The 16305-nt window shown below is 29.3% G+C and overlaps 1 protein-coding gene across 1 annotated transcript in view; it reads right to left on the reverse strand.

Annotated features, from left to right (window-relative positions):
• The window catches only part of LOC129968619 (smoothelin-like), an 84760-nt gene extending 77901 nt beyond the window's left edge, over positions 1–6859 (reverse strand). The window contains exon 1 of the mRNA XM_056082698.1: positions 6705–6859. The gene's annotated coding sequence lies outside the window, so the exon portion shown is untranslated. The remainder of the gene's footprint in view (positions 1–6704) is intronic.
• Between the last annotated feature and the right edge of the window lie 9446 nt (positions 6860–16305).

Genomic DNA, 16305 nt, shown 5'->3' on the forward strand with positions numbered 1-16305 from the left:
CTTCGCTGGCATAAGGAAAGCACCTGCTCCTGCACGTCAGAGGCAGCTTATCGTAACTTAAAAGAAGCGAAAAACCCCTCATAAATAAAAAGAACCTGTTCCGCTCCAGCAAAAGGCTCGAACTGTCTTTTTAAGACCTTCCACCCAAACTTCTAGCAATTTAGATTAAATGTTAAAACCGCACTCACCACGTGATGTTGTGACAAATATGTCAGCCCATTAGGCAAGCTATTCTTAAATCTGAACTGCGCCATGTTCGTTTAACAAAAGAAAGAAGGAAGAATAAATAGCATAACAGATCCATCTCGCTCGTCCAATTAACTTTTGTGTTTAGTTAGCCAACTAGTCCGAACAACTCTACTAACTGGGTGATCCAAGGCAGTGCCTGAAGAAAGTAAACACAAGTTGGCTTGGCATCGAGCAAAGAAGATCGGATACGTCATTGTTATGCTCCAGTTGGATCAAAAATGGGGTTTCCTGGGCGACCTTTTGAATTTGACTTACTTTCTACTTTTGATGTCCAATATAAGACAAGAATTGTGGCTTATCAATCCGTACAGTTAATTACGTGCTGTCTTGAGGAACAGTTATGCAATTAGGGTGTTATTTTCTGATCTTTTTTTTTTTTTTGTATCCATTTGAATTTCTATTTTCTTTTGAGAAGCGTGAAATTGTTAGGAGGTATGGAAGATAACAGGAATTATGTCAATGCCATAAATATACAGTTGGATTTATTCGACAGTTTACGTACAAGTGCCAACAAGGTTTTTTTGTACACTCTAAACATTTTTTTTAAATGCTGAAAAATTGTGATATTTTTGAATTTTTGCATAAAAGAGATAGAAAAAGCATCAATGAAACCAAATTATACTAATTTAATGTCAAAAGATATTTTTTTAAACTTGGGGAGAAATGTGGGGTTTTGGTTAAAATTTTTGAATTTAGAATTTTGTATTCGCCTTCATTAAACATAGTATTAATTCCTTTTATTTTATTAACAAATGATAGGCAGATGTAATATTAAAAACTTTGTTCATTATATAGTGATAAATTGTCAAATTTATTTGGAGTATTTGGCTCTTCATCAAATTAGAAACCCTCACGCATAGTTTCTAACCAAGAATATTTCATATTTATTGCTATCCATGTATCTTTTCTAATTATTTTAAAATAAATGACTACGTTGAAAAGTCGATTTTTTTTTTATAAAAAGTACCTGCTATTTTTTTTATTTAGTTTAAATTCTTAAACAGTTTCTTAATTTTTGAACAATTCATAAAAGACTTCAAATTTGTTTCTTAGCTTATTATTTCAGAAGTCAAAATTGATTTTTATATTTGCACAAAGCATGTTTTAATAATATTTTATATCTTTGAATTCTATCCTCTTAAATTTTAAATTTTTGCAGATGCTTTTAAAAGACACCCGAATTAGAATTTAATGCATGCTTTTTGCACAAATGTGGTATAATAATTTTTCAATATATTCTGTAGTACAGAATAAGCAATCGGGTCATTTAAAAAATTTCTATTGTTTTAATACTTCACAATGAAAAAAATATTGGAAATTTCATGTTATTTATCGATCGAATCCCAGTATTTAAAGACTGAATACAGCTTTTTGCTGACCAGTTGTATACGCATTTTGTCAGCTTTTTGCTGACCAGTTGTATACGCATTTTGTCAGCTTTTTGCTGACCAGTTGTATACGCATTTTGTCAGCTTTTTGCTGACCAGTTGTCTATGCATTCTGATAGCTTTTTGCTGGCCAATTGTCTATGTATTCTGATAGCTTTTTGCTGGCCAATTGTATATGTATTTTGGGCAGCTTTTTGCTGGCCAATTGCACATGTACTTTGGGTAGCTTTTTGCTGGCCAATTGTGTATGTATTTTGGTCAGCTTTTTTGCTCGCCAATTGTCACCAAAATTTGAAATGACAGCTGTAGTCATTGAAAATTTGAATCTACAGCTGGAGTCATTGAAAATTTGAATCTACAGCTGGAGTCATAAAATAACATACAGGATTTCATTGATTTAAGTCTTTGCATTTATGAGCTATGGCATTTAAATTCTTGCAAAATTACAGACTGGCAGATAGTCAAGCGTTAGACAGATTTTGTTTAAAATTTGATATCGGCTTTTTTGGATGCTGGGCACCAAACTGGACACCAAAATTTTTTCTACCTTGCGTTTTGTAAATATCGAATAACTTGTATTGAAACATCCAGACAGATTGACCTTCTGTGAATCGATATCCACCAAAATTTTCTAGAAATCTATGAATGTAATCTTAATTCTATATATCAAATTTTAACCATCCATCTCAAAGCGTTTTTGAATTATCCTGCTCACAGACAGACAGGTAGGCATAATGCCAAAAGTGTGTTTTTCGTACGTGAGAGGGTCTAAAACGTGGAGATGAGATTTGTTAAAATGACGAGTTCGAATATGACGTTTACAATACTTTCTCTACACTTCGTACACAAAAAAACAAAAAAGATTATTCTCTTTTATATAGAACGCAATTCTACATGTAATTTTCTGTTTTTTACATTTAATTTTCTGCTGATATATAAAAATTTGGGGACATTGTTTACTTATAAATTGAAAATTTACCGGGAGATTTTTATATTGTAGATGAATTATCGTATCTCCTTTCAAGGAATAGAATTTCCTATTAATTAATTAGTTTTATCAGCTTGGGATAAGACAGAATAATGCTACCACATGCATCTAGATTTTTATTAAGACGCAATTCAATTTATTTATTTTACTCTGTACTTCAGTTTCATCAGCCTGTAATAAATCGATGTTATCCCATGTTCTTCGTCAAGGATTGCTCAGTTAAATATAGTTGCTTTGTATTTTTTGTTTATTAACCTGTAATAAATAATCTTATCCCATGCAATTCAACTTTTGCTAAATTGTTGCTCTGGCGTTTATTACCATCATATAATTATTTTATCTTTCAAATTAATATTTATGAATCCTTTCATATTGAAAAATATTTTGTGGTGTACATTCTTAAAATCGTTAATATTCTTTAAAACGTCTAACAGACCTTGAAAGAATATGATGTTCATATTCTTTCAACATAAAGCAAGCCTAAATAATCAATAGTGGTGTTTAAAAATCCATATCCTGATTCTACTAATTGGCAGAAAATATAACTTATAATATATAACAGATGAGTTTAAAAATCATTGTCTTTCAATCTATTTGATGCATCTGTGTGCAAAAAATTCTGATAGAACATCACGCATGACGTCAATTAACAAATTTGAAAGAAAATCATGCGTTTCAAATAATCCGAATATAATCTGAACTTCGACTAGCATTTCTATGTTTCTGATCTTATAATAAATTTACTGAGCATTTCATTAGTTTCAATATCTTATCTCTAATTTTATTGAAATTGGCGATAATAAAAGTTAAGTAAAATAAATAAAAGTTAGGTAAAACTAGCTTTTAAAAATCTTAATCGAGCTTTAAAAAAAAAGGAATCTACTTAAAATACATTGGATACTAAGGAAAGTAATTGGATATTTAATATTAAATATTAATGATTTTTATCAATAATTGATTTGAATATTGTGTGCCCTGATCAGCAGAATGAAAATAAAAATACTACTTCCATTTGTGTTATGAAGTCATAATTTTAAAAATTCGATCACTTTAAATCCTCTTTTCTAAAAGAATCTGGAAAACTGTTTTTTTATAAATTCTCAAGTAAATAAACTTCTAAAATGTATTTCATTTTAATCCGATTTGGTAACGTTATCGAATCATATGTATCTCAAAACGTCATTTTAATTAAAACTTTAAAACCTCATCAAAAATATTTGGGAGCAAATTAAGATCTGACAGATTTCTTAGTTGCCGATATCTTAGAAGGTATCTTAACGAATAATTGGAGTTAAATTGAGAAATGCTTTTATTTTTGCATGTTTTAATTTGACAGTAATATTAAAATATAGATCGTGTTGTTAATGGATTTAATTAACTTTTTTGCTTAAAGCGATATTAAAATATATACCTCGAAAAATTTAATTTAAGATATTTTGCTATGTTAAATCATTAAAAAAAATATTTTTTTTCTTCATATGACGCATCAATATTAGATGAGCCTTTGATTACGCTTTATCAGTTCAAAAAGTAATAGAGCATACAAAATCCAGTTGCATTCTCCTGTGTTTTTGTTTTCCGTTTAATTGGATTTTTTATCACTTATTCAGGAAATGATTAACATCGTATGATTTCTTAATTAAAGTATTTATACATTGAAATTCATTTTGATACATAAAAATTTGAAATTTACTTAAGCCATTTTAAATTTTTATTCTGCGCTTTCATTTAAATTCATTTGTTTCAGGTTTTAAAAATGGAAATTTACATTTAAATTTTTACAAGCTTTTTAAAGTAGTAGTGTTCTATGAGGAGTAGTGTATTCAGTAGACTTCTGAAATTGTGTACAATTGTATGTTCTCGATGACAATGCAGCGTTTTTTAAATTTCCAGAGAATAATCATTTAGTTATATTTTGACTCAATGCGAGTGGAAATATCTGGTAATTATTTTAAGGAAAAATTGAATGAATTATGCATAATGTCTATAATAATAAAGTAAGAAATATATTTTAGGCTAAAAAGTAGACGTATTAAAAAATGAATTTTAAAAATAGGTTTTTTTATTAATATTCTGAAAAGCAAAAAAATATGTTACTTTTTAAAAATAAAACAAAATAAGGAAATTAAAAATGATACTAAAAGAGAGATGCTAACGATAAAAAAAATTCATCTCAAATAACATCATCAGAAAAAAATTGCCAAAATTTTCATTATAACTCAAAAGCATATATATTTACGGTAAAAAAATTTCTATCAGGGTCAGGTTTTTTTACGATTTTTTTTTTTTTTGCTTCTATATATATATATATATTTTTTTAATTTTTACATCACATTAATAAAACCGCTTTTTTTATTATTTTATTAATTTAAATAATATATGTTTATGGATTAAAAATTTTATTTAATTGCAGCTAATAAATAGTCGGTGCATCGTTCCCTTCGTTGAATCCTTTTGACGAAATAGTGAGATATAATGGGTAATTTCTAACATAATAGGTAATATAAATATGGTTTCTAATCTATTTAATATAGAATTTTTGCCGCAGTTGAAATGCATGGCATGGGCCAATAGAAGTTTTTTAAATGTCTTTCCTATTCAAATGGCCAAATAATAATATTCTTAAAATATAATCAGAATGTAAGTAGCTTTTTAAAAATTGATTTCAGAGGGTTCTTTAAGAGAGGTTTTCTTTTATCTGGGTTTTGGTAATTAAATGCATCGAAGTCTAATGTTTTTGACCGCATGTAACGCTCTAAATGTGTTAATAGCTTCACCAGTTCTTTCGATATTTCAGTCAGATTTTGCTGACTTTTCAATTTCACATGTCTGCGTGTCTAGCTGTTTCGAAAGAAATTAAAAGGTTAATTCAATAATAGAATATGAAATTAGTTTTTAATATAATATTGTTTTTGACGCTATGTGATTTTTTTTATTAATCTCTCTGAACAAATTGGAAAAAGAACAAATTCTGTTTATACATAACACAAAAGCCCCACAAACAATAGTACCTTTTATTTAACAGCAATATGACATCTGATATTATTGAAGATTTTATTTAGTATTTAAAAGGAGTTTTTTTCTAAATAAGTTTGTAATTTTTATAAGACAGGCACATGGAGAGATATTAGCAATAAGTGATTTCAATAAGCAATTAACTAAAAATAATCATTATTAAAGACAATTTTTTGATTTTGAGAAATAAAAATTAAAATATGATTTTTAATATTACATAGCATTTTTTAATAAAAAATTCACTTTTCTATAGTTTATTTGCCTGAAAACAGAAATCGAATAATCAATAAATTTATTACACAATGTAATCAAATGGACTCTTTGAAGTTTTCACTAAATTGCATAAATGCTTTAAACTAATAAATATTTCTGTATTATTTTGTGTTTGTATATTTTTTTTATCCTCTAACGAAGAATGTGTGTGAATTACAATTCTGATCCAAAGAGCAATAATTAAATTTATCATGATATTTTATCCATTCACTCCTGTCCATTATAGAATTTATATTTCGGAACTGGCATCATAAATGAAAAAATATCTTTCATCAAATTCATTTATTTGTCCACATATTATTAAATAAATACAATAATAAACTAATGTTTATAGTATAGACTTTAGTAGACCGCGTCTATTGATAGGCATGCTGCACACTGATATTTTAAATTCAAGTTTAAAATATTCATAAGTTTGGAAAAATGACAAAAAGTTTGGGAACTTTCTTCACAGAAAAATTATCTTTGACACATACTTGTAAATACATATAAGTGAAAGTTTGAAAATGAAATCACTGTTGATATTCTATAATATCCAAAATAACATATGATGATATACTATATTATGCCAGTTATGTTTTGTCACGACCAGCACTTTTAAAAGTAGATTTTTAGAGAAATAATGCATTTCTATTATACAAATCATCTTAAAACAATTGTAAGCATTCTGAAGTCATCATGGAAATTTAATATGAGAGGAAAAGTCTAAAATCTGCACCACAAATGATCAGATACTCTTTTCCGCCAAATTCTCAGAACAGAAACATTGGGCAGAAAGAGAGAGTACTTACCTCAAGAAAGGAACAGGCTTGCACGTGCGTTCTGGCGGGTTATGTCAGAGATGAAAACTTGGTTCCAACTAAGCGTTTTCACAAGGGGTCTCTTTCTTTTAGAGAAAAGAAGTTGATCTCTTCACCCACACCTGGGCTAAAATAAGAGCAATTGCCGGGATCGGCTGCTGGGGCTATTTATAGACTCCTGTCTCTCTCTCCCTATCTCTTGCTGTTTGCCACCCTCTGCGCCCAGTCTTTCAATCTGAGAATCTTTTTCATTGGTCTCTGGTTAAAAAGCTGCAGATAGACAATGCGCAAGAAGAGAAAATTTTTGGTGCAAATAGGAAAATTGGGACAAACACGTGTGCCCGTAAAAAACGAAAACTAACGTACTAGGCCTGAGTTTCAATAATGCGTATTACAGAATCTTTTGCGACACTTTGTCCAAGCATTGCATCATTAGTTTTCTTTAAACGCACGCACGCACGCACACACACAGCAAGTAGCAGAAATGGAATTCTCTACGGTAAACATGTTCGTTTAATACACCGTAGAATATAATCTCGTCCATTTTTTTAACACACTTTTTTTTTTTTTGCATTGAAAAACTGTATTTTATACTTTGCATATTTGGCATTTGATATTCGATAAAAAGCCTGAAAAATGTGCGAAACGTTTAATAGCTTTATCCAATGCCGTCCAGTTTTTGGCATTCTATAAAATGCATAAGTATTCTATATAAACCGCTTTTCGTACATTGAAAGTACAAACGAACAAATTAAATTACAAACAAATTAAAGAGATGAAAATCATCCAGCTGTTAAGAATATTTTGCTTGGGCGTAAAAAGAGGGCAAGCATGTGTGCTCACAAGAAAATAGAACTAACTTGCTGGGGCTAAGTTTAAATTATGTATATTATGGTATCTTTTAACGACATTTTACCCCATGGATTGCGCCACTGGTTTCTTTTATATGCTCTCAACAGGTAGCAGAAATGGAACTCTCTACGGTAATCATGCCATGGTTGTTTTCATTTAATCCACCTTAGCATACAATCTAATCCACATTTTTTGAAACAAGTTTTTTTTTTCCTTGTATCTGAGATGTATTCCGTATTTTGGCATTTGGCATTTTGTAGAATGCCTGAAAAATATATGTGAAACGTTCAGTCGTTTGCATTCAGTGCTGTCCAATTTTTATCATTCTACAAAATGTATAAGTATTCTATATAAAATCGATTTTCATACATTGCAAATGAACAAAGAGATGAAGATCATATAGAGGTTGCATCTTCAGAATACTATTTTATTTGACGCGTCTGAATAAGGTAAACACCTATGCACATAGGAAACTAAAATTAACATACTTGGGCTAAATTTCAATAATGCGTAACAGAACCTTTTGGCGATACTTTATCCGTGCATCGCATCATTGGCTGTCTTTAAAGAAATACTCAACAGGTACCAGAATTGGAACTCTTTACATTAAAACATGTTCGTTTAAATCACCGTAAAATAAAATCACATCCACGTTTTTTGAAACAGGCTATTTTCCTTGCATTGGAAATGTATTTCATACTCTGCAGATTTGACATCTGGTATTCTGTAGAATGTCTGAAGCATGTGCGAAATTCTTAATCGTTTCATTCAATTCGTCCAGTTTTTGGCATTCTATAAAATACCTTAGTATTATATATAAACCGATTTTCATACATTGAAAATAACAAATTAAAGAGATGAAAGCCATCCAGCGGTTGCGTCCAAAGAATATTATTTTGTTTAAGCCTCAGAAGAGAGCAAACACTTGTGCTCATAGTAAACCAAAACTAACGTTCAAGGGCTAAGCTTCCATAATGCAAAAATACAGAATCTTTTGACAACACTATGCCCATGCATTGCATCATTGGTTTATTTTAAACACATGCAATAGGTAACAGAAATGGAACTCTCCATTTCTCATCCGCATTTTTTTGAAACAGGTTATTTTTCCTTTCATTGGAGTACTTTGGCATTCTACAGAACTTGCATACTTTAGCATTTGGCATTCTGTAGAATGCCTGGGTAATGTGCGAAAAGTTCAGCTGTTTAATGCAATGCTATCCAATTTTTGGTATTCCATAAAGTAACGAAGTAAAAAAATGAAAATCATCCAGGTGTTGCATCTTAAAAAAATAATTTATTTGGCGGTCAATCAAAAGAAAACAATCGAAGGAGAGCAGTTTTATTTTTACATTAATTTTCACCCAGGCACAAACACGCGATTAAATGTTTTGATGTGTGAAACTGAATCTCGTCATATTAAAAAGATCGTTACAGATTGTGCATTAAATTAAAACAATTTTTTTAAATAAGGAAAATAGAATTGATATCATTAATAAGGTAATATTTTGAGTTTTAAGATAAGGTGAAGATTATTTTTATGAGATAATAGTTTGGGAAGATATGCGCATCAATTTCCATAGATAAGTCCAATACGCTCGATATCTGGATTTACGTTTGATTCTCAGACCATCTATTTAATCAGATTACCCCTTCTTTGCTATCTCTTAACTAAGAATGAGAAACATCTAATCAGATAGATAGTTCAGTACAGTTTCAGAGTAGGTATGGAATAAAGTCATGTAGTAAACATGTTAAACATATTTTCGCTCTCGATTAAACTTTCTGTTTGATATCTATTTCTATCATCTTGAATTCTTTTATACCTTTTTTTCCCCTCTGAATGAATGCATGCTTCGGCGAACTCTCTTGCGCGCATTTCTATTTTACAACTTCATTAATTAATTACTCGAAACATTGAAATAAGTCCAACAAGGAAGACGTTCGATGCATCGATCTGAAACATACAGACAGGATTCGTTTGTATTTGATTGTTGCCATTAGATGAATAATAACCATAAGACAAAATAATGAGAGCGGATTCTAAGACACGAACGCTAGTGTTTAATCTAGAAAGAACCCTTACATTGATGTCAAAAATGGTCGTCTAGGAATCAACAAAAACTATATTGAGCTTAGCATCTACTTCTCTATGAAATCATTCCCTATTTGCCATAAACAAATTTGTTTTATCTCTTTATAAAAAAGAACTAAGTACAAACAATATTTTGGTATCTCATAGCAACAGATTTTGCTGCTTTGTATTCCTACTCTAAGACTTTCCATCATTTGAAAATAAAAATAATTTTTGTAAATTATACGCTTGATTTTTTTATAAGCTCATTATTTTTGTTAAGAATAAAAACAAAACAGATTGTGATATTGTTACAAATTCATTTTACGAGCATTCACTCCAAAAATTCCAAAAACTTTAAAAAACTTCCATTTATCAAACAAAATAAAATAAATAGTAATCTAAAAAATATATTATAAATAAACATCATGAAAATGTTAATACTTACAAATAAAATTTATAGCATAAAAAACACCAGAAATTTAAATTTATATATATTCTGGCTGAAGAAAAAAAGCTAACATTTTGTAGTAGTGTTGCCAATTCAAGATATCATAATTTTCCTTCTTTGATTCTGCCATTGTAAATGAAAAAAAAAATGCAATTTGTTGGATTTTTTTTAAAAATCTTATTTCAAAATTCTATTTCATTTTGTTGGAAAAACTTTGTTCAATTTTTCTAATCGTTTTTTAATTATATTTTATTTTTTTATAATTATTTTATTTCTTTTTTATTGTTTTTATGATTTAAATTGATTTTGTTAACCCCTAATGATTTTTTTTAATTTTTTTCTATTTGATTGGATTTCTACAATTTTATTACAGTAGACTCCCGATTATCCGCGGAGCGGATTATCCGCGCCTGCCGCGCTAAGTGTTTGTTTTTGTTTCCAAGCAAAGAGAAAATGCTTCCAAAGCAAGAAGCAAACACAAATGACTGATTTCTTCAAAAAGGTGTAGTTTTACAGTGATGCTTTTGTACAGTACATATGTATTAATTTTTCTGTGTATCCTAGACGCCTCTCGTAAGTACAAAGCACTTTTCTGTTTTCATTTAAAAAAATGCATTTTAGGTTAGTTTTGAGTGATATCTAAAATATTAAGCGTTAGTTAAACATTTCCTGCTGTTTATTTTACGTTTTATTGTACATAAAACGATTTTTCAAAGTTGGAATGACTGTTTTCTCTTTTGCTATACCCGTTTTTAGCTTTTTTCGGATTATCCGCGGCGGCCGCGCCACCCAATTCCGCGGATAATTGGGAGTGTACTGTATTTCTCTTTTCTTTCAATTGAACGTTTTATATATGTTTTTATTTCCACTTTAGTGTTTTTTAACAATTCTATTTGATTGATACTTTTATAATCTATTTGATTTTTTACATTTGATTTCGTTATGTAGAATTTTTTTTCTAAATTGAATTTATTATGAAATCATAATTATGTGCACAAAAATCCAATATCCAATTAAAAAAATCTAATTTAAAGTATTTCTAAAAAATAAAATACGAAAAAAAATTCTCAAAATAATTTTGTTTTAATTAACTAACTACACATACTATTTCCGCGTATAATTTTCTTTTTTCTTATCAAAAGGAACAATAAATTTAGAAATTAAAAACTCTTATTTATACATTTCAAAAACATTACTTCTAACTAGAAATTTTTGTAAATTTTAAATTTAAAAACATAAACGCATATTTTAAACATAAAAACAATTTACCTGTAATTCAAAGGAATTAAGCGCAAACTTGGGATTTTTTTTCTTCTTGCGTTACCAAAAGCCATTTGCAGTATTAACATTTTTGAAATTCTGACATTTGTTTCTACTCAAAAAGTTCAATGAACTTGCGTTTAGGATAATGAGAAGTAGATTTTTTTGGTTGCTATGGGAACCATCGAATGTGTAAACTAAGCATTTCGGAACATTAGGTATGAATTGCAGCTAACGTATTATGGATGTATATCATATCATGCAATTTATGAATAATATACCAGCCAATCAACATAATTATATTAAAAAGATAATGAAAAGTGTTAATTCTAATATTTTGCTTTAACCAACTTTGTTTTTGGTATCCATGTTTACTTCTAAAACAAAAAAAAAAAAAATATCAAATCAGAGAAAGAATTAGTTTTAATACTAGTTAATACATGTTAGTACTTTTTTACGGTATTGTTTTAAAAAAATGTGAATAACATAGTAATCAACTTAAGTCAGCATCGAAATTCCCTTTCGATGTAACGGAAAATCATTTTCAGTTTTATATGAAATTCGTTATATTACTTAGCTTTATGAACTCTGTTATTAGTTTTTACTAGTTCTATTATTCAAAATAACTTTTATATGTATTTAATTTTATTAATAAATTTAATACAATTTTATTTTATCAATATACAATTATTACAGATTTATTTCAATACTTACCTTATCTATTTAATAATTTTAGATATTTGTTAATTATCAACGTTGGTAAACAACTTTAATTGATACCTTGCCCACGATACTTATTATTTGAACAAAAACAGCAAATAAGTCGAAATAATTATGACCTTTAGATTAGAATGCGTTCATCCTCAAATATACAGTTAAATTGTTTTATTCAGTTCAACAGGAATGTACTATTGATCGAATTCATTTCATAACTTCAATGGATCCAAACAGAGTGTGACACCTAAGTTACAGCATTAATCCATATGGGAAAATACCACTGGAATTTAAGTGGGTTCAAAAGTTTTATTGGATAGCTCGTACAATTATTGTCATTTAAACGTTTGTCTATTAAGAAATATGCAATTAAGTTAGTGGAGACTTTTTCTCATATCAGAATGGTATTTTCTATAATTTCCTTAAATTTCTCTTTCCTTGTGCTATGTATGATTTTGGATATTCAATGTATTTATTATCTGAAGGCTCTTTATTACTAAAACCATTCAGTGTAAGATAAATCTAAAGAAAATTCAATTGCTAAATTGATTTTCCTAATGTTCATTTGTTTCCTCCTTGTCGTTTTAAGCAAATGCCATGAAAACTTGGCCATTTTTTAACAAGTTGCTAAATTCTCATATAGATCGATAATTTACTAAATTTTAATTTTTTTCCCCAAAAGAGTTGCAGAACATTGATTTCAAATGTGAAATTACTGTGTTCGAATTCGCCTGCAAGAACGACAATGAGATACCTCAAAAGGTATTGCGTATTGCGAAAGGTCTGGATTACACTATTTTTAAGTTTTTGAATCCATGTTTGAACATCAGAAGTTTTATTTTCTGAATAACAATCTTCTTATTTTTACCATGTACCCATGTATTTACCGAAAGTTTGGCGCAGCATAAACAGTTTTGACTCTTGTGCCATTAAATTCCGAACTCCAACTCCACCATACTGTAGGTAATTTTGTTTCTGGGTTTTACTTCCCGATGCTTCAAACTAATAATTCATTAAAGTTTAAGTCAATCCGGTTAGTAACATTGAATAATGCTGTTCGTTTGCAAGTCACCAGGACTGCGGTGGCCTGGTGGTAAGGTCTCGGCTAGTGAGCCGTAGGGTTTCAGATTCGAGACCCGATTCCACCGAAGAACCGTCGTGTAAGAGGGTCTGTTGCACGTTAAATCCGTCATGCCAAATGTCCTCCCGCTGGTGTGGTGTGACGTGGAGAGGGGAGTGCCAGCTCAAGTGTCTTCCTCGTCATCTGACCGCGGTTCAAAATGACGAGGTCCGTCCCAAAATAGCCCTAGTGCAGCTTTACAACGGGACGTTAATATAACTTAACTAAACTTGAAAGTCATCAACTTTTGCAGTAATAACTGAAATTGTTACATAACAGAACGCCGTCTCATACCCCCGTATCCGTAATTGTTCTGGTCACTGAATGGTTTGATGGTCATGTTATTAAACATCAGAATATTTACCGATGATAAAACAGAAATAAGTATGTACAAAATTTACAAATATAAAAATGATAATATGAAATCGTTTAAGACAGCTTTCTACTTTGAAATAGGACAGAAAAATTATCTGGCGTAATAATAAATCAAAGGACATCTTGAAGTTATTATAGAGAGTGTGATATCTTTTTTCTTGTAATTCTGGCAAGTAATACAATGAGATGCAAGTATACAAGAAGGTAAGTTCCTTCAAATAATGATTTTTCATTGTCTGGACTCTAAATACATGTATTTTCTTTTGGAATGTTCCGTTGCGGTAAAAGATATTAGAAGAAAAAAAATGTTATTATTAGTTTATGTTAACTTTAATGATTTTTACGTGTCATTTCCTTTATTAAATTATTTCTCCCGTATTATTCCCTTTCTTGTATTAAATATATTTATATAAATAATTATTTTTAAAAGTTTAAAAATGACATAGTTGATCGAGATATGAATGCCAGAAAAACATGGGCAAGTTTAGTTTGGTGCTTGTCGTTTTCTAGTCCTTGTAGCAGACACATAAGTGTATTTTCAGTTTTTTATTACAGATTCTTAATTAAAAGCAAATAATGAACCTAAAAATGAACAAATAATAATAAGTATTGAAGTAACCATTTCCCCCCTTATAATTAGTAAATAAATTCAAATCTCACACAGTACACAAACCTTGAACTCTTCAGAAATATGTGGATTCTTTTTTTAATTTCTAAATCAAATATTTCAATATTCAGGGTTTTGTTTTTAAAATTCCGAAGGCTAAGAGATTAAACAGTTACATTTCAGTTACAACAGTAAACAGTAAACAGTTACAACAGTATATCGCATTTGTAGTCAAATGCTTAAAGATTCGACTTCAAAAAACGCAATCAATTTTTTATTATAAATACATGTGCGTCTTATTAAGTGGAAAGTTGATTTTTCTTTTCTCTTTCATACTTCGGTGATTTTTCACTCTGAAGAACAGTAAGTCAAACAACTGAAGATTCTTGCAGAAGATTATTTTGGAATTTTGCCTAATGAAGTTTTCTTCAAAGGCGGTTAGGAAATTTCAGCTGCAATTGGACCTTGTTTAGTTTACCCTTTTCAACAAGTATCTTTTATCTTGTGATTAAGAAGCAGTGCATAAGATCAGATCCGAAAGATGGTTCACCTTTCGGTGTGGAATTAAAACCCCGTTCAGATTTGTTTAAATACAGATGCAAAGTGTTTTGACCTCTGTCTCTCGCATTTTTTGGCTGTTTGGGTGGTGACATAACCTTGCTTTTCCGCGAAATCGCGGATCTTGATACGCAGTTTTGTAGATTAAGGAGAATTAGCAACAAAACGATGCACTTCGCTGAAAGCTCTAAATTTAACGAGAGGAAGATGTGCCAACTTTTCTGGAAGGGAGGGGAGAGGAAAGAAAGCCTTCAAATTTGAAATTTGACTTGGAGGGTTTTGTGAAAAGAGGTGGAATATAGTTAGACGGGTTGTCTCTCCTTCACTCCTTTTCTTTTGATCGTTTTTATTTAACTTGGCGGGATCAATGTTAGTAAAAATGAAATTTTGTCATTGATTTTTTTTAATTTATTTTTTGATGTTATAAAATTCTGCAGAGTTCAATAATTTCGGAATATATTAATTCACAAATGTTCTTTTTACACTATTTTCAAAATAAAATTTTTTTTCTAGGCTATAAATTTTATTTCTGCTCCTTTAATATTAAATTTTCAAGCATTTATGTGCAAAATCTCAAGAAATAGATTTTTACCATTCATTCGTTGTTGAAATTGTTGAGTAGACTGTAATGATGCAATTTTTAAATAAAAAACAATTTACATTGCCAAAATAATCAATTTTCATGACTTTCTTTCATTTTTTTACTATAAATTTAATGGAAATAAACTCGCGTTTTGTATTATTTTGATATAACTTTATGAACATGATTAATTAACCTGATTTAAAAATAAGGCTAAAAAGTATTAAAATTTTTAAATATACAATGCTTTTTTAAATAATTTTTAGACTTGAACTGTTTTCGTAAGCTTAGTCATTTGAAAATCATTAAGCTAAGAATGCAATGCCTGATGCAATCAAGACAATAAAAAAAACAAGATAGTACAGTCAAACAAAGTATCATGCTGCGATGTTTCGGACAAAAAAAAACTATTTTCTCTCTCTTCAACTTGAAGATACTTTTCTCGCATTATAATTTTCATGGTATTTCATTAAGTGAACTTAACTGTTTGTCATCCATTATTTCAGAATTTTCATTACGGAATGAGTCCTGCACTACAGAATTCAGCATTCATTTTCTTTCGAATATTACTGATTTCTTATTTATATAAATAATTGATAAATTGCGTTTTTCTTGTAGTGCAAAGTTCTTTTTCCTCGCTTTACTTTTCATAGTTAATAGTTTTCAAAGTATCACTACGAAATTCAATTCATCAATTTTATAATCCGTTAATGATGTTCATTATCTTGGAATTTTATTGCAAGATGAATGCAATAGCACAGAAGACCAAATTTCATCTGTTGTCTAATATTACTTGTTTCTTCACATGTAGATAAATGATAAATTGCATTTATTTGCTATGTATAAATTTTTGATCTGTTACTCATTCAGTAACGAATAATTTTCAAAGTATCATTATGAAATTTGAATATTTCATCAGTTAAATTCATTAATTAGTTAATATTCATTATTTTAAAATTTTCATTGCAGAGTGAATTCTACACTACAGAATACAGCATTCA

This window comes from Argiope bruennichi, chromosome 5 (assembly GCF_947563725.1).
Source record: "Argiope bruennichi chromosome 5, qqArgBrue1.1, whole genome shotgun sequence".
Classification (NCBI taxonomy): Eukaryota; Metazoa; Arthropoda; class Arachnida; order Araneae; family Araneidae; genus Argiope; species Argiope bruennichi.